The sequence below is a fragment of the Lagenorhynchus albirostris genome, chromosome 9 (assembly GCF_949774975.1).
Source record: "Lagenorhynchus albirostris chromosome 9, mLagAlb1.1, whole genome shotgun sequence".
Lineage (NCBI taxonomy): Eukaryota > Metazoa > Chordata > Mammalia > Artiodactyla > Delphinidae > Lagenorhynchus > Lagenorhynchus albirostris.
The window spans coordinates 27,665,899-27,687,087 of NC_083103.1; the positions used below are offsets into that span (position 1 = coordinate 27,665,899).

Consider the following 21,189-nt stretch of genomic DNA (forward strand, 5'->3'; position numbering starts at 1 on the left):
CTGGTAAATTTGAAGATCTAGATGGCTTTATTCAAGGGTTTATGAATTGGGCAGCATGTCTTCTAACAACTAGAAGGGCATCCCAAGGAGTGGTACAAAATGGAAGATTGTTGTAGGAAGGGTGGGGCAAGGGAGCTATTAGCAAAATAAAAGAAAGGGACATCTTTTGGGGAGTGGGGGGAGGGAGGGAAAGGAATGGCAGAGGTTTTATTATGCAGATTGCCTCTTCTTCCGGGATGGGGATAGGGGGATGGAGAGGGCCCATTTGACAGATTACCTCAAAGGTGCTGACCGGAGAATTGCAAACTGGTTGATTAAGATTACATTTCTGCAGAATGTTCAACTGCAGTTAGATTAGGTATTAAATCTAGGTTTGACATTATGGACTTTACCGCAAGTGATGTCATTTTGGGCCTGTAGTTTTATTTTTAACAGTATATATAGTTGTCCCTTCTTATTCATGGCTCTGCATCCATGGATTCAATGAACCTTGGAGTCCTGTAGTATTGGAGTCCTGTAGTATTTACTATTGAAAAAAAAATCCGTTGTTAAGTGGACCCACACAGTTCAAACCTCTGTGTATACACGTATACCTCTGTGGTATTATCTATGTATGTATATACGTCTATGGTATTGTTGAAACAAATAGACTGCCAGATATTTCTCCAGCAAAGATGGGTTTCTTTGGGATCAGCAGAGAATTGCAGTTCAGGCTCTGCAACCATGGGGAGCCACGTGCAAGTCTCTGCACAGCAAGGGGAGGCAATGATTTTATAGAGAGGAAAGGAGGTTGGGAGGGCTGTAGTAAACAAAGAGTCCGTGGCTTTTCATTGGCTGAGTCTTCTTCCTATTGGGGGGGCTGTGCTACCATCTCAGGGTGTGAGAGCGCCCCCTTCTGGTCTCCCAACTCCATTCAATTGAGGTTTCTTTTTATTAATCTTTTACAGTTTATGTATATACACACATACCACACCTCCTCCTGTGTTTTTCTTTATACTATATACTCCTTTACTTCTGACACCAGATGTGTGGATTTTCCACACACCAAACAATTCCACGACACCAGCTGGTTGTCCTACAATTTAACTCAATTCTTACACTGTCTCCCTGGGGATAGTGTGAGATCCCACAGGTTAAGGGTTCAGTCCCACAAGACTGCCCCCTCCCTACTTCAGACACCAATCATAATTCCAGGTTGCTACCTGTGCTTCTGATTCCCTGGCTATAAATCTGAGGTTTCCATGATCCCCTGGTTCCATTAATTTGCCAGAGCAGCTCACAGAACTCAGGGAAATATTTTACTTACTAGATTACTGCTTCATTTGAAAAGTATATAACTCAGGAATAGCCAGGTGCTGATACATAAGACAAGGCAGGTGAGAATAGGTACAGAGCCTTTTATGCCCTTTCTGGGGCACACCACTCTCCCAGAAGCTTACCTGCGTTCACCAACCTGGGAAGCTCTCTCAACCTAGTCCTTTTGGGTTTTTTTTGGAGGCTTCATTAAGCATAACTGATTAAATCATTAACCAGTGGTGATTCAACTCAACCTCCAGCCCCATTCCTCTCCCAGAGGTGGGATGAGGCCTATAGTTCCAACCCTCTACTCACCTAGTTGGTTGCCCTGGCAACCAGCCACTAGCCTTTGGGGCTTTCCCTTAGTCCCCTCATTAACAAAACTCTGGTGTAGTTGTTACGAGCTTGTTTACTACTCTTATCAATTAGGGAGTTCTAAGGATTTTGGGAGCTCTGTGCCAGGAAAAGGGACCGAAACCACATAAAAATTTCTTATTGCAGATCACAATATCACAACTATATATATATGTGATCTCCTTAAGTATGTAATGTATATATATATACATATATACCTGCCACAACTAAGCTCTCAATAACTGGTAACTAAAATTATTTTTGCTACTATTTATAGACTACCAATTATACATGGAAGCACTGGCAGGAGCAGCTCACACATGTGCTCTCGTTCATGACATGTTGTATTTTAGTCTTGAAAGATGGATATTAAACTGAGAAGTGGAGTTGTTTGAAACTGTACCTCCTGACTTCCCTCTCACCATTTTGTACCCTCCTTCTTTGCAACAATATCGAAGAGTCAGTTGATTTAAAGAAATGTGGTATAGGGAATTTAACTAATGACTGGACAGTAGAACAGATTGAAAGTACATTTTTAGCTGTTTCTCATTTTTCCCGTTTGAAACAAAGGTTTCAGTTGTCAGGGTGGCGTGGGCAAGGAGATACAGATCTGTTCACAGCTGCTGTTCAGAATTCTAGACGTATAAGCAGGAGAGAATTCGACCCGAAGTAAAGCCCCGGGGCTCTTCATTGCCATCAGAACCATTGATTTGTCAATCAGCATTCATCTGGGTGTCCACAGTGTGTTTGGCACTGCATCCAGGAAAGAAGCTGATGATGACAGGAAAGGTTTCAACCATTTTGCTTATGTCTGAGAACGACTCAAATGGTGTCAAGAAAAAGCAGAAACCATTAAAATTTTGTAATTTAACAGCACTTAAAATCAGAAAATATTAGAACAAGAAAAGGATCCAACAGTTCTGTTGCCTAGCATCTTCATTTAGCGGTTGATGAAATTCAGTTCCAAAAACGGTAACATTATGCGACCAATATAAAAGTGACAGGTAGGAAAGGTTACACAACCAGTAGATAATTGGGAAAGCTCAAGAATCATACCCCGGTCTTCTAACTCAAAATGCAGGTTTTTCCCACTCTATCAGGTTGCATCTTGATCTATGAGTAAGGATCATATTCTTAGAAAACCAGAAAATATAATATTACATATATCTCTGTTTTTTTGAATTATTCTCTTGAAAAAGTAGGTGTCAAGCTGTTAGTCTACTTATTTTGTCTTTTCTGTATCAGCCATTATTTTTTGTTTGTCTTTATAATTTCATTTTATTTTTTTTGAAGTGTAGTTGATTTACAATGTTGTGTTAGTTTCAGGTATACAGCAAAGTGATTCTGTTATACACACATATATATATCTATTTTTTTTTCAGATTATTAGCCGTTATTAATTATAGGGAGAAAAGATACTGATGGCTTTGGGGGAATGTTTTGGCTTGAAAGGGGCTTATTTAGATGAACAATGTGAACAATTCTAAATATTTTGGGGCTTCCATGAGAGAACCCTCATTTGGGCCTTTGGGCAGGCCCTTGAAGAGCAGTACTACCTAGGAGCCAGCAGAGGGCGAGCAGAACATTGTTTTGCCAATTTTCACCAAGATTCTTCTCACTCTGTTTTACCTTTTGTTCATGTTTTGTACATATTTGATAAATGCCTTGACAGTGGTGAGCTACTCTTTCCTGTACTTTTAAGGAGAACAGAGAATGCCTCTGTCAATGAATTGGCGTTTTTATTTAACTTTACTGGCTGTCACGTGAGCTGGGATTGGAAAGTTCTTAAGCATAGTAGGAGTTTTTTGGTGCTTTTCTTCAGAATATTGGGTTAATTAAGTGATTTTAAATATATATAATCAAATCCATTATATAGATTCTCTCACTTCTAATAATTACTTCAGAAAAGATAATTAATAAGGTTTGGAATTATTAGTGACTGGAGTTTGCTGTGTGTGTAGTGACTTCAGAGAAAGTTTGAAATGATGACTTTTTTTTTTGCGGTACGCGGACCTCTCACTGTTGTGGCCTCTCCCCTGTTGTGGAGCACAGGCTCCGGACGCGCAGGCTCAGAGGCCATGGCTCACGGGCCCAGCCTCTCCGCGGCATGTGGGATCTTCCCAGACCGGGGCACGAACCCGTGTTCCCTGCATCGGCAGGCAGACTCTCAACCACTGCGCCACCAGGGAAGCCCCTGAAAGGATGACTTTTTATAGCTAGAGTTTCAGAAATAAAATTCATGTGTCAGTTCGAGTAATCACCTACTCATTTTTCCAGAAATATTTAATAAATTTACACATTCATTATTGCTTTGCTTTTGTATCCTCAGAGTTTGAGGAATCAAACTGAATATGATACACACTTGTCCTCAAGGAGTTCGTGAGAGATTGACACAGAAGCAGATCATTGAATATTTTAATGGCAGTATTAGACAATTAGGCATACATATGGGGCAGTAAGGGTGCATAGAATATAGACATTCAACCCAATTAAAGGGGGTCTGGAGTGTCCCTGGAGGAGGACCACCTGAGCTGTCATAAAGGATGAGTAGGAATGTAGTCTACTCATTGTGTTCCTTAATCTGTCCTGTTCTCTCTCCTCAGCTTTTCTAGGTGCTTTCCTCCCCCATCCACGTGGTTATGGCAAGAACAGCCATTCAGTCCACTGTTACATTGTGTCCCTAGCCAACAAGTTTTTGTCCACGAATGGACACCTGAAATGTGCTGGGCCAATCAGTGTCCCTCCCTAGAATTTTTCAACACGGGTTCCAATGAAGCTTGAGAACTGTCAACTGCCTTGTTTTCTGCCTTGTGGTAGAGGAAAAACAACAACAATCTGAGTTACGTTGACAACTCACAGGGAGAAGCAGAGACGAGCTGTGGAGAGAATGCATGCTCCCAGCATACAAGCTTCTGGTTCTGTTGTTACCTACGATAGCTGTGCGGCCACTTCCCCCTCCTGTTTCATGAGACACCCCAGTATTCTTATAATGAATTTCTCTTTTTTTCTCAAGCTAGTTTGAGTTGGCTTGCTTTCCTTTTCTTCTTTCCATAAGAATCCTAGCTTGTATAAAGAGTTACCAAAGCAGAGAGAGGGTGAAGGATGTTTCAGGGGCCTTGGGAGCAAAGGTATAAAAACATTAAAAAAATGGCGTGTATACAGAAATATAAATAGTTCAGTATTGTTGAAACATATCTTAGCACTCTTTCTCTCTCTCATTTTAAGAGATGAGGTAGGTTATCTGTCATTTTAAGTAGTCTAACTTTATCTTGAAGGCAATGAAGAACCATAGAAAGGTTTACACAGTGGGTGACGTAGTCAGATTTGTGGTCTAGGTAGATCGCTCTGGCAAGAGTTTCTTCAACAGTTCTCTCATCTCTGGGCTTGTCATGTGTTTCCTCACCCAGGACCCTAGGGAAAGGGGATGGGACCTGGAGAATGTGCTCTCACTAACCAGAACAAACCCTAGGGTCATGACTTTTTATGACTTCATGTAATAGCTGTGTAACAGTCTGTCCTCCCCTCCATTTTGGAAGTACCACTAAAGCAGGGGCAATGTCTACTTTGTTCATCATGAATTCCCAAGGCCTAACTTAGTACGTGGAACATGTGACTGTTCAATAAGAATTTGCTAATAAATGAGTGAATGAGTAAATAGTGAGGAGGTAATAGTGAGGAGATAACTTCAAGATATATTTTGGAAGTAGATAGGGCTTGATGGGTTTGATAAAACTAGCTACATTTATTGAGCATTTATTATGTATGAAGCAAGAGGCTGAGTGCTTTGCATGCATTACCTTCTTTAATCTTCATGCCGATCCTCTTTGTAATGTGTACCATACCTTTTCCATTTTTGCAGATGGGGGAAAATAAGCTTAAAGAGACTAAGTACTAGGTTGAACTTATGAAATTGCCATCTAATAACTTGCCCAGTATAGTTAATAAATCAGGAGCAAGGACCTGTTCAGTGCTAATCTCTGGGTCACCATGCTATACTACCACACATAGATGTGAAGGGTAAGGAAGACGGGGGAGTCAAGAATGATTCCCAGATTTCTATCATAGGTGAATGATGGTGTCTCCAATTGAAGAAGAGAACATAGAGCAGAAGTACTTCTACCAAAGGAGATGACAAATTTGATTTGGGACATAGAGAGGATGAGGCCTGTGGGATGACCACAAGACAATGTCTGTCTACAGGTTAATGTGTATGGGTGTGAAAATGCCTTTGCTGAAGCACTGGATTCATTGGTTATTAAGTTGTCAATAAAATCAAGATGTTAAGTGAGGTCTAGCAAGGAAAGTACGTTGCGTCAGGTGCATACTGGGTGAAGGAGAGCACCTTGCGAAATATTGCACAGGACCACAGAAGTGATTGGCAGAGAGTTCTGTGCCATGGGAGAAAAAGGAAATAGGGAATTTGGGAAGGAGGAAATAGGGAGGAGGAATGATCAATGGTGTCATGTGCAGTGGAGAGGTCCTGTAAAATATATATTGAAAGCTGTCCATTAGGTTTGCCAACCAGGAATTTATTGATGACCTAAATAAGAACAATATCAATAAAGTGGTTGGGCAGAGGCCAGATTACATGTGGTAGAAGAATGATTGGAAAATACAGCCAAGAAGAATAAATAATCTTTCAAGTGTTTTCAGTGAGGAGAAGAAGGGTGCCAGACATTAGGTGAGGATTCTGGGAGAAAAGACCCTATTTTTATTTATTTCTTTTTATTTTAGTCTTTTAGGGAGAGAGAGAGACAATTGAGTATGTTTGTCAGGTGTGAGAAAGAAGCCAGTTGAGAGATTGAAGATACAGGAGAGAACATTGGAGAAGAGGTCTCACAAAAGAGGGAGGAAATGAGAGAGAGCTCAGAGATGGAGGAGTGTACCTAGGATAGGAGTTGGGACACCAAACTTCTGAGCTTAAAGGAAAGTAGGTGGTGATGTATGTGAATGTCTGCCTGGAAGCAGAATACCGAGAGACATCCTGCTTGATGGGTCTGAGTCTATTGACGTAACAGGAAGCCAGATTATCTGCTTTGAGTAGGAGCTTTAGAAGAAAGTACAGTACTTCCTCAGTGGGGGATTGGTCCCAGGACCCCCACAGATACCAAAATCCGCAGATGCTCAAGTCCCTTATATGAAATGGTGTAGTACAGTCAGCCCTCCCTACTGCGGGTTCCACATCCTCGGATTCAAGCAACTGAGGACGCGGAACCCTCAGATATGGAGGGCCCATTATAAGATAGTCATTGCACAGTTTGGGGGAGCAAGCCGATCAGAGATGAGTACAGTTGAAACTCTGAATGAGGGTTCAGCCAAGGTGAGAGATCCTATTTGGTAAGGGTAACAATTAGTATGGTTTTGAGATATTTTTCTCAGTGCTCAGCTTTCTAGTTGACTGAGGAGTGAGTGCAAGACCATCACATTGATACAAAGTTTGGTTTTTACTGGATCAGATGTAGTTGAAGGATAGTTGTACAAAGGAGGCTGTTGACTGCATATAGCCCCTAGGAGCTAGAGGCTGTAGGGCAGAAGGCAGTCTTTGACTTGTGTGAGGCAGAAAGTTATAACTTAGGTCCCTGCATAAAGGTAGGACCTTGGGATCGCTGTCTCAATGAAAGGGGAATTAGAAAAGCTAAACACTAAAACCAAAAAGTAAAGAAAATTAACCTGAGAAATGAAAGCTCTAAGCTTTTTCCATATGTAGATGTTAAGCCTCATTTGACGGTCTTCCTAGGATTTTAATGTGAACACTAATCTTTCATACCAGTGAAATCCTAGAGTGTCCAGCAAAAGCAAAACTCTCTGTAGCAACACTTCTAGTAGTCCAGGGCAGTAAAGAACTCCCATGAAGAGTTAGTGATTAAAATGTATAAATCATAGAGGAAAATAATTCATGAGAGAGAATAATTAGACATGATGAAGAGGAATATTAGGACTTTAAGAACTTGATAAAATACAACAATCTGAAACATACTGTAGAGTAACTCTGCTTAATATTATTAAAGTGATCAAAGGAGTAAAAACCAAAAGGGAAGAGTAAGATATTGTGATATTAGAGTAGAATATATGAATTTGAAAAGCAGTTGAAAAAACTCTTAAAAATGAAATCATTGAAATTAAAAACTCAGTAGAAGGGTTAAACAGTAGATATGTCACAGGAAAAATGAGAATTACTGAATTGGAAGAAAGAGTTGAGAAAATTAATCAAAATGCAGCAAAGATAAGTAAAGACATGAAAAATAGGAAAAAAGTTGAAGACATAGAGGATAGACTGAATGGGTGAGCATATGTCTAATATGATGAGAGCTCTAGAGAAGAAGAGAGCGTGAAGGAGAGGCAGTATATAAAGAAATTTCCATAATCGAATGTGTGGTGGTTTTTTTCAGTCTGACAGTCTTTGTTTTTCTATTGCAGTATATATTGTTTCTGTAATTAATATAATTACTGATATAATTGGATATGTATTAACCATTATACTGTCTCTTTCCTTTTTGTCTTGTCTGTTCTATGATCCTTTTCCCCTCCTTTGTTGGATTAATCAAATGTTTTTTATTTTCTCTTCCCTTTATCAGCATGAAAAGTGTGCATTCTATTTAAAGCTGTGCTGCCCAATACAGGGATCATTAGGTACTCGTGGCTGTTTAAATTCAAATAGGAATGTAAATTATTTAAAATAAAATAAATTCAGTTTTCATGTCAGGTACTCAACAGTCACATATGTGCAGCCACTACTGTATTGGATGTCACACATATGGAACATTTCCATCATTGCAGAAAGGTCTATTGGACAACAGTGATCTAGATAATCTGGTCTCTTTATATCATCTGGGTGTTTTCTTTTTCTTATTTCTTGGTGTGCCTTGTCATATTTCATTAAATGATGGACATTGCATATGAAAAAATTGCATCAGTTCCTGATTTTATCTTCCCTCAGAAAGGGCTTACCTTGTTCTCTGGCAGGAAGCTAGGGTTGGGGGGAGGGTGGGTCAGATCACTTTAATGTGATCAACAACTGAGTTGCCATGAATCATCTGTGTTGTAATTTTTATTAAGACAAATATCCAACTGATTTGCCCCCAGTCTTGTGGACATAGCCCTCCAAGGGTCTTAACTGAGAGGCTGTGGGTGTTCATTAGGGCCCCTTCTTTTTGCTGGGTTATATGCTCTTACTTTTATTTCCTTGGCACTGTTAGGCCATTGTAAACTCCCCTATGCTTTCATTGGCATGTTCCTTAGATTCTTACCCTCTTGCTTTGTGTATCTTGAAAAGTCGACTCTGTGTGCTCGCCTCTCCCCCTATCTCTGTTGTCTTTGGACTACACTTTTTGTCTTTTCTGTCCAGAAACTCTTTCAGCTGCTTTGCCTCTTAAGAACACACTCTGCTCAGATTCTTAGCCTTTTAGCCAGCACTAAGAATTAAGAAATTCCCCAATGGGCGCCTTACAGGCTTACCTCTCTCTTCACTTTTCTTTAGGATCTTGGCCCTTCAGTCCTGGTTGCCTCAGCAACTCTCAATGCTTTCAAAAGTGATTTTTTTTTTTTTTAAATCTTGTTCCTTCTAGTTTTTCTTGATGCAAGAATTCACTGGTTTGCTACAAGTTACGCTATTAGAGCTGGAAATAGAATCCCTTCCCTTTCACTTGCATTCACGGTTAATCCTCATGCAACTCTATTTATATTGACAGGAGAGTCGCTTTATTATAAGCATTATTTTGTATAGTTATGTGTCTTTCTATGGTACCAATATAACTGCTACTGTGCTTGTATCTGTAAGCCCTTAATGAAATATTGGGGATATACTGGAAAAACTCATGATTTAATGAGGATTGTATTTTTTGGCAAACTTCGGAGAGCTATAATAACAAGTACCATTTATCAACCACTTGTCAGATATCTTGTGTATTAGATATATGTTGCTTCTAATTATTTTTTAAAATTTATTTTTGGTTGCGCCAGGTCTTAGTTGCGGCAGGTGGGCTCCTTTGTTGTGGCTCGCCAGCTCCTTTAGTTGCAGCACATGTGCTCCTTGGTTGCAGCCAGTGGGCTCCTTCGTTGCAGCTCACGGGCTCCTTAGTTGTGGCTCACTGGCTCCTTAGTTGCGGCTTATGGGCTCCTTAGTTGTGGCATGCAAACTCAGTTGCAGCATGCATCTGAGATCTAGTTCCCTGACCAGGGATTAAACCTGCGTCCCCTGCATTGGAAGGTGGATTCTTAACCACTGCATCACCAGGGAAGTCCCTGTTGCTTCTAATTATTAACAGTAATTCTGCAACATATATATTATTGTCTAGCTTTACTGATAAGAGAACCAGAGCTCAGAATGGTTAAATAACTTCCCCTTGGCAAATCCAGGTCTAACTGACTTTAAATTCCTCAGTGTCATTTCCCACCTATTCTTGAGAATGTAGCAAAAGCTTAAGAAGACTCTGTTCTTCACATCCCCTCACACTTAGCTGTAGTCACTTGCTGTAATCCAATCCAGCCTTTCTAGGTGATGTCCCAAAGAAATAAAAGTAGAAATAGTGACAACAGGCCACGCTTATTGTTCTGAGAGCCTTCAAAATCATTTATTTTATTTTTTAATTTTTTTTTTGCGGAACGTGACTCCGTCCCCTCCCTTTTCCCAACCCCCTGCTGGGTTCTGGTAAATTTTGCTGCCCCAGAACACCTATTTCAGGCTCCAGTTTTTTTTTTTTTTTTTTTTTTTTTTTGCGGTACGCGGGCCTCTCACTGTTGTGGCCTCTCCCGTTGCAGAGCACAGGCTCCGGACGCTCAGGCTCAGCGGCCATGGCTCATGGGCCTAGCCGCTCTGCGGCAATGTGGGATCTTCCCGGACCGGGGCACGAACCCATGTCTCCTGCATCGGCAGGCGGACTCTCAACCGCTGCGCCACCAGGGAAGCCCTCAGTTGCTTTTTTTTTTTAATTTTTGGCCACACCGTGCGGCATGTGGGATCTTAGTTCCCCGACCAGGGATCGAACCCGCACCCCCTGCATTGGAAGGCGGAGTCTCAACCACTGGAACGCTGGAGAAGTCCCATCATAATTGCATTTTTATGGGAGAAGTTCCTCTGTGCATCAGAGATGAGAGTAGAAAGTGATGGTGTAAAGGAAACAGAGGCCCCCATGCTGTAGGATTATTAATAAAGATAGTAGGATGGCATGACTAATGAGAGAAGTGCTAAGATATTCAGCTTTTAGCAACCTGATTTTGTTGTTTTCATTATAGTTGCTCTTTGACCAGCAGCTGTGTGGCCTCTTAGAATTCAGCCAAGACTTGGGACCCTGATGCAGATTTCTGGCATTTTCTCTGTTTAGTTCCCTTTTCTCTGGTATTCTGCCTCAGAAATCTCAGCTGCTTAGCCTCCCAAACTCTAATCTCTGTCTCCCTGGCTCTGTAGATGCGCCTTCTCTGCATGGCTTATACCTCCCTGCTTTGCAGCCTGGACAGTTCCTCTGGGCAGAAATTGGGTAAACATAATGGATCACAGTCCTGCACCACCTGTTGCCTAAAGTCCGAAAACAGTTCTTTCATAAAGTTTGTCCAGTTTTCTATTTGTTCATGGTGAAATGTCTAGCATCATTTAGTTACTCCATCAGGAGCAGAAGAGGATGACCATGCTTTCCCAGAAGTTTATAGCAATCCTCTCCTAAGCCAGAATTGGATTTTCATACTCATTCCTGAACCAATCACTAGCAAGGGGTCTATGATTATCATCTTTGATGCAATCTATTGAGAGTCCACTCATGGAATTGAGGTTGGCAAACTTTCTTAAGGCTGCATTTTCAAAAAGAGTACATATCAAAGGAATAAGAGAGAACTTGGTGGGGGCAAGTTAAATGTTTTATATCTTCATAGTAATGATCAACTTTATGCCTTCAAAACTCGTCAAATTGTAAACCTAAAATTGGTGAATTTTACTGCAGTTAAATTAACCTCTATAAAATCAATTTAAAAGTGATTATTGCTTGCTTTTGTTGCAATATGCAGAAAACTATATTTTAAAAAGTACAAATATCAACAGAAAAAGGAGCCTGAGCCCCAGTCTCTCAACCTCACAGGGAGCATTGTACAAGGTAATATTTTAACTATAGAATTACTAACAGCCAAACATAGAGAATCTTCCTGGGTCAGAATCCTTGAGAGCTTTTTTTCTTGCATTCTTCCTTTTATTTCTTTTTCTGGTCACTGTCATCTCTCAGGTAGCCCGTTTCTTTCTCCACACCCCACTTGAAGAGAAAGTGCTTTCCTCTCTCTTTAATGGAACGGCCTCTTTTTCCTTATAAGAACCCATCCTCCTTGGCCTTCCTTAATAGCCTGCAGACTAAAACAACACAGAGCAGTGTCTCTGTTTATCTTCCCAGAGAAATCATCTTTTCCTTAGTACCAGAAGTGTCTTATCCTTATTTTATTTGGGACCATTGGTGAAAGAAGTCATCAACTTTGGAGTTGCTGCCCTGAGGCAGATACTAGTGGTTGTCTACGGAGCAGCCATCTGTCTTTCTCCTACTTAGAACTCTGAATCTGTTCCAGTATCCACCACATTCTCATGGAGCCCATGTGACTCAGAGGAAGTTGATCTCATCCTCTTTCCATGTAGCATGAGCTCAATAAATCTTTGTTGAATGAATTGCACTGATTAAACTTTAACTTCTCATTTGATCTCCTGTGTCCCCTAGTAGACTTAGGGTTGTTTCATTTACTAGGTAGTGCTGGCACGGCGTCTGAGGACTGTATGCAGGGCCTCTGAAAATGTAAGAGAACTGAAAAAACCAAAAAACCAACATGGGGCTTTGTATTAGTAAGCATTGGTTAGATTATGCTACAACAACAATTATTTCCCAAGTCCTTAGTGGCTCAATACAAAAAGCTTTGTTTCTAGCTTATGTTACACGTTCATTGCAGGTTAAGGGTGAAGGAAGGGGCATTCTGGGCTCTACAGAGTCACTCAAGAACCCAGGCTGATAGAACCTCCACTGTCTTTTAGCTGCCCCATCTAGAAAACCCAGACTTCCTGATTGCCAAGGCAGAGACAGGGAGTCTGAATAATCGAGGCTTTTCTCTGCCCATCACTTCCCTTTCATTGGGCAGGATTTGCTCAACTGTAGGGACTGAGAAGTACAGCTTTCTATTTGCCCAGAGGTAAGGAGGGTCAGGTATTGGTGAGTATTATTATCATGTCTCCCCAAATTCCAAAATGTGAAAATAAAACTGAAAATCCAAATTCATAAATTTAAATTAATAAAAAAGTCCGAAGTTTAAAAATGAAGAAAATCTGAATTAATAATTAAATATTGACTTCATTATTTAGTTGGGTATTCATAAATATTTCATTGCTTTTGAAAAGTTTATTTCTTAATTTTGAAGTTCTCGATAAGCATAATTTCTATAAAATCATAACAATTCATGAATTATATGTGCTATTTGTATCTCATGATGCCACACAAAAAATTGTAAGACTGCTTTCATAACTTTTACTGGTACATGTATAATGCTCGATATGATGTATGATATGGTCTCCGAAATTAAGAAATCCCAAGACAGTCTTTTAATGGCCCTTAGTAGACAGGAATTCCATGAGGGCATCGTCTTTCTTGCTTGTCATTTTATCCCTGGGGTCCTGACATAGTGGACGACCTTGTAAATATTGATACTTGTTAAACTACTGAACAAATAGATAAAATAATTGTTTCCACATTTGAGGAAGTTATAATCTTAGTGAAGAAACTGACAAGTAAAAATGTTCAATACATTTCTGTAAATGTTGTCAGTCAGAGTCCCAGTTGGAAAGAGTTGGAACACACAAAAATTGAATGATTAGAGGACAACTTAATGGAGATGTGGATAGGTCTAAGGGAAAGGGGAAGAAGCAGTAGCTGGAGAGAGGGACACCTACAGCAAAGGTGACTTTAGGTCAAGGGAGTCAGCTAGCCTGCGGCAACCTTTTCTGGGTCAGATAGAGAAAGTGAGGTGGAAAAGTCCGAGCCAGGCAGAGGGAATAATATTTAGCAAATCATGGGGTGTGAATAGGCCTCAAGTGTTGAAGCAGTGGTGAGAAGCACAGCATGTTGAGAGATGGCTGGGCAGGAAGGGTCTGGAGTGGAGGGTGATGGAGCTAGAGAAGCAGATGGGAGCTGTACTGTGAAGGGCCCATGGAAACGGGATGTTCCTCTGTTGACATAATACATAGGGAGACCAAGCCCTCTGAAGCATTCCTTGAGTCCCTGGACCCAACATCCTGGGCCTAGAGACGCAGTTTCTCACATGCTCCCAGTAACTTGCCAGAGCTGCCTTGGCACAGCAGTGCTTTGGCTGCTTTAAGGCTCTGACTCATGTACTGTGCTTTGTCAGGATGTGCTTCCCAGGAATTGCTGCCGATTGGCTGCGGCAGCCACTCCAGCCAGGTGCAGACAGTTATCAGTGCCATCCACAGGTGCAAGAGCAGTGGTAGGGAGTTTGAGTTTGCTCCCCAGGATCCATCCAAAAGACAGGAAGCCAAATGCAGGCATCCTACACGTGTGTGGGTAATGGGAGGGTAGCTGTGCAGATGAAGCTACAGATGCCCCTTTTAGTGCCTGCAGACTTTAGCTGCTGACCTCTAGTCTTGCATTCCTGGACTGTCCACGTGCCCAGATATCTCATTCGGAACCTTTCTAGCTCTCCCATACTCCTGCTGGTCCGCTTCATCGTTGATTTCCAGCTCATTTTCTCTTTAGCTCCTAACATGATTGCCACCTGGGAAGTCTTCTCCGGTTCAATTAAACTACCATAGGCCATACTCGCACTAAGCTTTACTTAGAAGGATAGAGGTCAGGAAAAATAGCATGCCAGCAGGGCGGGCGAATGTTTCTCTACAGCGGGAGTAGTCTTTGCAGCAATCCCCAGTCATCCAGGAGCCAGTCTCTTTTGCACCCCGACCAAAGTTTTAGTTCAGGTGTGAAAAGAGGTGGTCCAGCTGGGTAAGTACAATATGCACCCTGGCTTAGAACCCTGTTTCCCCAGTATGTTCCTGCAAGAGACGTGTTTAGTTACAAGAATTGTCACTTTCACAGATTCCAAAGCTATAGATTCCAACGGAGAATTTGTAGTTCACATATATAACTTTCAATCCAGATGCTACTTGTCAATCCAGGGTTGTTCCCAGGAATTGCTGCCGATTGGCTGCGGCAGCCACTCCAGCCAGGTGCAGACAGTTATCAGTGCTAAAATATTAACCCAAGGGCATATTTGTAGGAAAAGGGAAAGGGTGCTGTTAACCCTTTACCCAGGGGAAGTTTCATTGAGAAGATATGATTTGAGCAGACTTGAAGGAATCTTCTCCATAGCTCTGATCACTGTCTGATATATTGTGTACTTATTTACTGTCTGTTTCCTCATTAGAATGTAAGTTCCTCAATGGCAAGTACTTTTGCTTATTTTTTGAATGAATAAATGGCATGTTTAATAGTAGCCAGTTGAATTTCAACTAACCTATTTTTTTTTCCCCTCCTGATATAGTGTTGTTTTTGTTGTTTGCTTTGGGTGCAAGCCTGTTTTTTTTTTTTTTCCCCATGCATGTCTTCTCAATTATGGAAAATTCCAACCATATAAAAGCAAAGAGTGTAATTAAGCCCTATATAGCTATCATCCGTCTTCAGTGAATATGAGCTCATGGTCAATCTTATCTATTTCCCCATCCTTATCACCACCCTGGTTCACAAATTATTTTGAAGCAAATCCAAGACGTTGTATCATTTCAGTATGTATCTTTAAGAGACTCTTAAAATACAGAGTTACAATATCATTATCATGCTGCAAAAAAATGAGCTGTTAACTCCATAATGTCAGCACAGAAAAAAAAAAAGGAATATTTCCATAATGTCCACAGATATCCAGTCACTGTTTAAGCTTTCCCAATTGACTCACATTTATTTAACAGTTTGTTCAAATCAGAATACAAAGAAGATCTTTATATTGCAATTTGGTGAATGTATCACTTATCTATTGTTCAGTATTGCTTTTGGCAAAACATACATTACTTTGCAGGACAAACAAACAAGAATTTATGGCTAATGTATCTGGGGTCAGCTTGCAGGTTCTGATGATCTTATCTGGGCTATTTGTGTATCTGGGTTTGGCTGGCTGTTGGCTATGTGGTGTCTTGGATGATTTGACCTAGATCCACATGTCTGTCATCCAGTAGGCTCTCCCAAGCACGTTCTCATAGGGATGGCAAAGGAGTGAGAGAGCAAAGAAGTAACAGGCAAGTTTCTTGAGGTTTTGGCTTAAACGTGGCACACCATCACTTCACATTCTTTTGGCCAAAGCAAGTGCTATTGCCAAGTCAGTGTCAGATTGGAAAGCACTACAGAGTTATATTGCATAGGATGGGGTGAAGAATGGGATAATTTTTGTAAACTACTACTGTGGATATATCATCTAAGTCTCTTTTAATCTATTGGTGGCCCCTCCTTTATCTCTATCTTTCTTGTTGCAATTTATTTATTGAAGAAAATGCTGGTTTGTTTGTTTTTTGCCCTGAGGAGTCTGATTTTTATTCTTATAATGTTATTAAACATGTGTCTCTACCTCTATATTTCCCATAGACTGTAGTTAAATCTGAAGAGGTGATCAGATTCAGGTCTGATCATTTTTTCTTTTTTGCCAAAAATATGTTGTAGAGTGTATTGTATACTGCTAATAGGAAACACATGCTATTTAATTGTCTCTCTTTCTGTGATCTTTGCCTAATTCCATTATTTCATTAAGAGGAGCAGAATGGTGATATTATAATCCTATCATTGCTTCTTCATTTTTTAACTGGAATACCCTATAAAGAAAACCCTTTCCCCTCAACAATTATTAGATTTCTCTGAGATACAAATGAGGTAGGAAAGGCAGGGCAAATGAGTCAAGGGTGTGGACAGAGGGGAGGAAGTTGTCTAGTGAAACTCACACTGCTATTGGAAGGGAAAGAGATGTCAGATGAGTTAAAATAGCAGATGTCCACTTTGCCAGGAGAGGGAATTATTTGGTTCAAAGACAACCTGTGTGGCTATTATAACAGGGATGTTCATTAAATATGCCATTGAAAATATGAATCTTGTAGCAAGCACATTTAAAAAAAATTCCATTTGTGTCAATCAACTATATGATGGTTTGGTTTTCTATATTAATCTGCGTCCTGAATTTTCAGTTATAATTGTCTTACAAGTGAACTTCTTTTGAGTTCATTTGAATCTTTTGAATGTGATTAGTGAGAACCAGCCTTCTCAAGTCAAATCTGCTCCCAGAGTTTAATATCAGCCAGAGTAAGGATTAGATTCTGAATTATGGTAAATTCTTCAAAGTAATACCACCCTGGGAGGGCTCATTTTACTATTACCTCCCTTCCATTTGGCTCCTTCAACCTGCAATGGTGTTAGAATGGTGTGTTTCCTAATACAAATGGATACACTGGCTTTTTGATTAACAAATCAGATTCTATCAGTAAATTTGTAACTTTCAGGGTGAGTTGGTTCTCTAGAACCTAAACATTTCTGTGTGAACTGATAAAATAGAGGCCATCAAAACTGAGGACCTTATTCCATTCACCAACATATTATTATCAGAACTTCATGAGTGGTTAGCCAGCTCCTCTCCTTAGAATCTAAAAATAAAAACAAAACAAAGAAAAATGTATAATTTTTTCTGCTTACAGGATATGTATAAACAAGAAATACAAAATGTAATAAAATTTAGTGAAACTTTCTGGAACATCACCCAAGAACTCATGGTTGCGAGATTCAGTGGTCAGTCTTCTTAGCTCTTAGTGGCTTCCGTACACGTGATCTCTTTTTTGAAAGACTTCATGTGGCTTCCAGGGTACTCTACTCTCGTGGTTTTCCTTCTACTTGGAAGACTGTTGGCTTTCATTTGCTTTTGTGGGATTGTCCTCATCTTCTTGACCTCTAAATGTTGGGGTTCCTCAGGGTCGGTCCTCATACCTCTTTTATTCTGTCTATGTTCATTCCTTTGGTGACTTAATTTAGTCCCTTAGTTGAAATACCACCCGTATGAGTTTCAAATTCACATTTCCAGTGCTGATCCGTTTTCTGAACTCCAGGCTTTTATATGAAACTGTTGACATCTCTACTTGGATATCTAATAGAGTTCTTAACTCTAACGTGTCTTAAACCAAATTCTTTTTTTGTTGTTGTTGTTTTTGTTTTCTGTTTTTGCGGTATGCAGGCCTCTCACTGTTTTGGCCTCTCCCATTGCGGAGCACAGGCTCCAGACGCGCAGGCTCAGCGGCCATGGCTCACGGGCCCAGCCGCTCCGCGGCATGTGGGATATTCCCACACCGGGGCATGAACCCATGTCCCCTGCATTGGCAGGCGGACTCTCAACCACTGCACCGCCAGGGAAGCCCTAAACCAAATTCTTGATTTCTACTTTGTTGTCACCCTCTTCCCACCAAAAAAGGAAAGTAAACAAGAAAAGCTGCTCTTAGTGCAGTAGGGGTTGTGAGTACATATTCATTGACTAGCTGTGTAACCTTAGACAGGTTGCTAAAAATTCCTGTGCCTTAGTTTCCTTATTAGTGAAGATTAAATGAAATAACGTATGTGAGGATTAAGTGGATTAATATATGTAAAGCATTTGGAAAAGTGCCTGGTACCTACTAAGAATCATTTAAGAGTTAACTATTAGTTATTATTAACGTTGTTGTTGTCATTATCTTGGTAAATGACAAGAATCAAGAATCCTTGATTCTTCCTTCTCATACCCTGTATGAAATTGATCAGCAGTTTCCTTTGGCTCTACTTTCAAGTATGTTCTAAATCCTGCCACTTTCCACTACTTCCATGGCTACAACCCAAGTCCAAGCCATCATCACCTCTTGCCTGACAAGAACCTCCTCATGGTCTCCCCGTTTCTCTTCTTGCCTGTGTGTTGATTAATTTTATGTGTCAACCTGATTGGGCCATGGATGTCTGGATATTTAGTCAAACATCATTCTGGGTGTGTCTGTGAGGATGTTTTGGATGAGATTAACATTTGCATTGGTAGATGGAGTAAAGCAGATTGCCCGCCCTAATGAGGATGGTCCTTATCCAGTTAGTTAAAGGCCTGACTAGAATAAAAAGTAGACCTTCCTGGGCTTCCCTGGTGGCGCAGTGGTTGAGAGTCCGCCTGCTGTTGCAGGAGACTTGGGTTCGTGCCCCGGTCCGGGAAGATCCCACATGCCGCAGAGCGGCTGGGCCTGTGAGCCATGGCCACTAAGCCTGCGCGTCCGGAGCCTGTGCTCCGCAATGGGAGAGGCCACAACAGTGAGAGGCCCGTGTACCGAAAAAAAAAAAAAAAAGTAGATCTTCCTGTGAGTAAGGGGGAACTCCTTCTGCTGACTGTCTTGAGCTGGGACATTTGCCTTTTTTCCTGCTTTCAGATTGGAACTGGCAAATTGGCTCTTCTTGGGTCTTGAGCCTGCCAGCTTTTGGATTAGAACTTACACCATCAGCTCTTCTGGTTCTCACCGCCTTCAGACTTACACTGGAACTGTACCACCTGTTCTGCTGGGTCTCCATTCAGCTTGCTGACTTAGATCTTGAGAATTCTCAGCCTCCATAATCATGTCAGTAAATTCCTTATAATAAATTGATCTCTCTACTCTCTCTCTCACTCCCCCCCCCGCCCCTCTCTGTCTTCTATTGGTTCTGTTTCTCTGGAGAACGCTGACTAGTACACTCCATAAGTCTATCCTCTCAAAGCAGCCAGAGGAATCCTTTAAGAAAATAAATCTGATCACATCAGTTTCCTGCTCAAGATACTCCAGTGGCTTTTCCTGATGCTTGGAGTAAAATTCTAAGTTATTTCCTTGAGGGCCCTGCATGATCTGGCCCTGGCGTATTCCCTGATGCCACCTTGTGTCTCATTTACTACATTCTGCATTGTCCACCACAGTCCTGTCATACTGGCTTCCTTGCTGTTCCTTGAACACACAAATCTGACTTCCATGTGCCATTCCCTCAGATTAGAATTCTCTTCTTCAGTCTATGTTGGCTTATTCCTCATTAGTTCAAGAATCTACCTAAACATCAGTTATCAGGGAGGCCTTCCCTAATAACCACTCTTTCATTCTCGATCTCTTTATCCTGCTTAATTTTTTTCTTGGGCTCTTACTTGATGTTTTATTAGTTACGTATTTATTTATCTTTACTGTTTCTTCTGGTTAGAATATAAGATCCATGAGGTCAAGACTTAGTCTGTTTTACTAAATGTTTCTGACCTGGTGGTGTCTGTATGTGGTAAATGCTCAATCAATATTTGTTGTTGAACAAATGCCTGAAATGTAAATAACTGCACTTCCCTCACTTAAACTTCAGATATCTGTTATTGACTCTTGCTGTCGCCTGGGCCAGTCTTTTAGCCTGAGCATAACTCACTCACCTGCTTTGTACAGAGGCCTTTTTGGATTCTACAGTTAGGCCTTGCTTAGGTCTCAATAGATTTTTTTTTTTTTTTTTTTAGATTTTTAAATTAAGGAAATTCTACAGGCAAACTCTTAAGTATATGCTTATGTTTTCAGATATCTTAATTAACAGAGAGAGAGAACCGATTTCCTTATTAACAGGAATGCTATCTATGTCCCTTTCTTCTTCAATGGTCAGCTGAAAATAGGAACTAGAACATGCCATCACATGTAACTAGATGAAAATTTCTCAGCCTCATCTTGATAAGTGGATGATTTATCCTGAGTTCCAAATATAGTAAGTCCCCTACATACAAAGGAGTTTCGTTCTGAGAGGGCATTTGTAAGTCCAATTTGTTTATAGGTCCAACAGAGTTAGCCTAGGTACCCAGCTAACACAATCGGCTATATACTACTATACTGTAATAGGTTTATAATACGTTCGCATCTTTGAAAGTTCACAACTTGAAGGTTCGTATATAGGGGACTTACTGTAACTGACTTATAACTTTTAAATGTTAAATAACATTGTTTATTTTTAAAGATATGGTGAAACATATTTTAGGAAATTGCCCGTAATGTCTATGACATAGAAAATAAAGTATGGCCTGCTCATAAGTATGACCTGCTCATAATAAGCCTAGGCAAACAGTATGGAAACGTTCTAAATGATTCCCAGTGTCTCATCCACAAGTACTAACTATTAATAGTTTTCTTGTGATTCCTTCCAGAAAAGAAATTATGCATACACTAGCATATAGAAATATTTCTGGGTTTTATTCACAAAAAAGGATCATACTTTACACATTATTGTGCACTTGCTTTGTAACTCAACAATATGGCCTGGCCATCTTTCCATTATCAGCTAATACAGGTTTCCCTCTTGTATCATGGGCTGTATGGTATTCCACAGTATAGATGTCATATTTTATTTAATAAGAACTATAATAATAAAAGGATTTGTTGTTTCCATTTTTGGCTGCAGTAAACACTCTATACCATATGTATTGCAAGTGTGGCTGTAGATAAATTCCTTGCAATCAATTGCTAGGTCAAGGGTACATATACTTCAGATTTTGGAAGATATTGTCAGGTTGCCTTTAAAA

The 21,189-nt window shown here is 40.5% G+C and overlaps 1 long non-coding RNA gene across 1 annotated transcript in view; it reads left to right on the forward strand.

The window, feature by feature from the left end:
- The window catches only part of LOC132525906 (uncharacterized), a 269,675-nt gene that overhangs the window by 4,308 nt on the left and 244,178 nt on the right, over positions 1 to 21,189 (forward strand). The gene's annotated exons all lie outside the window — the stretch shown is intronic.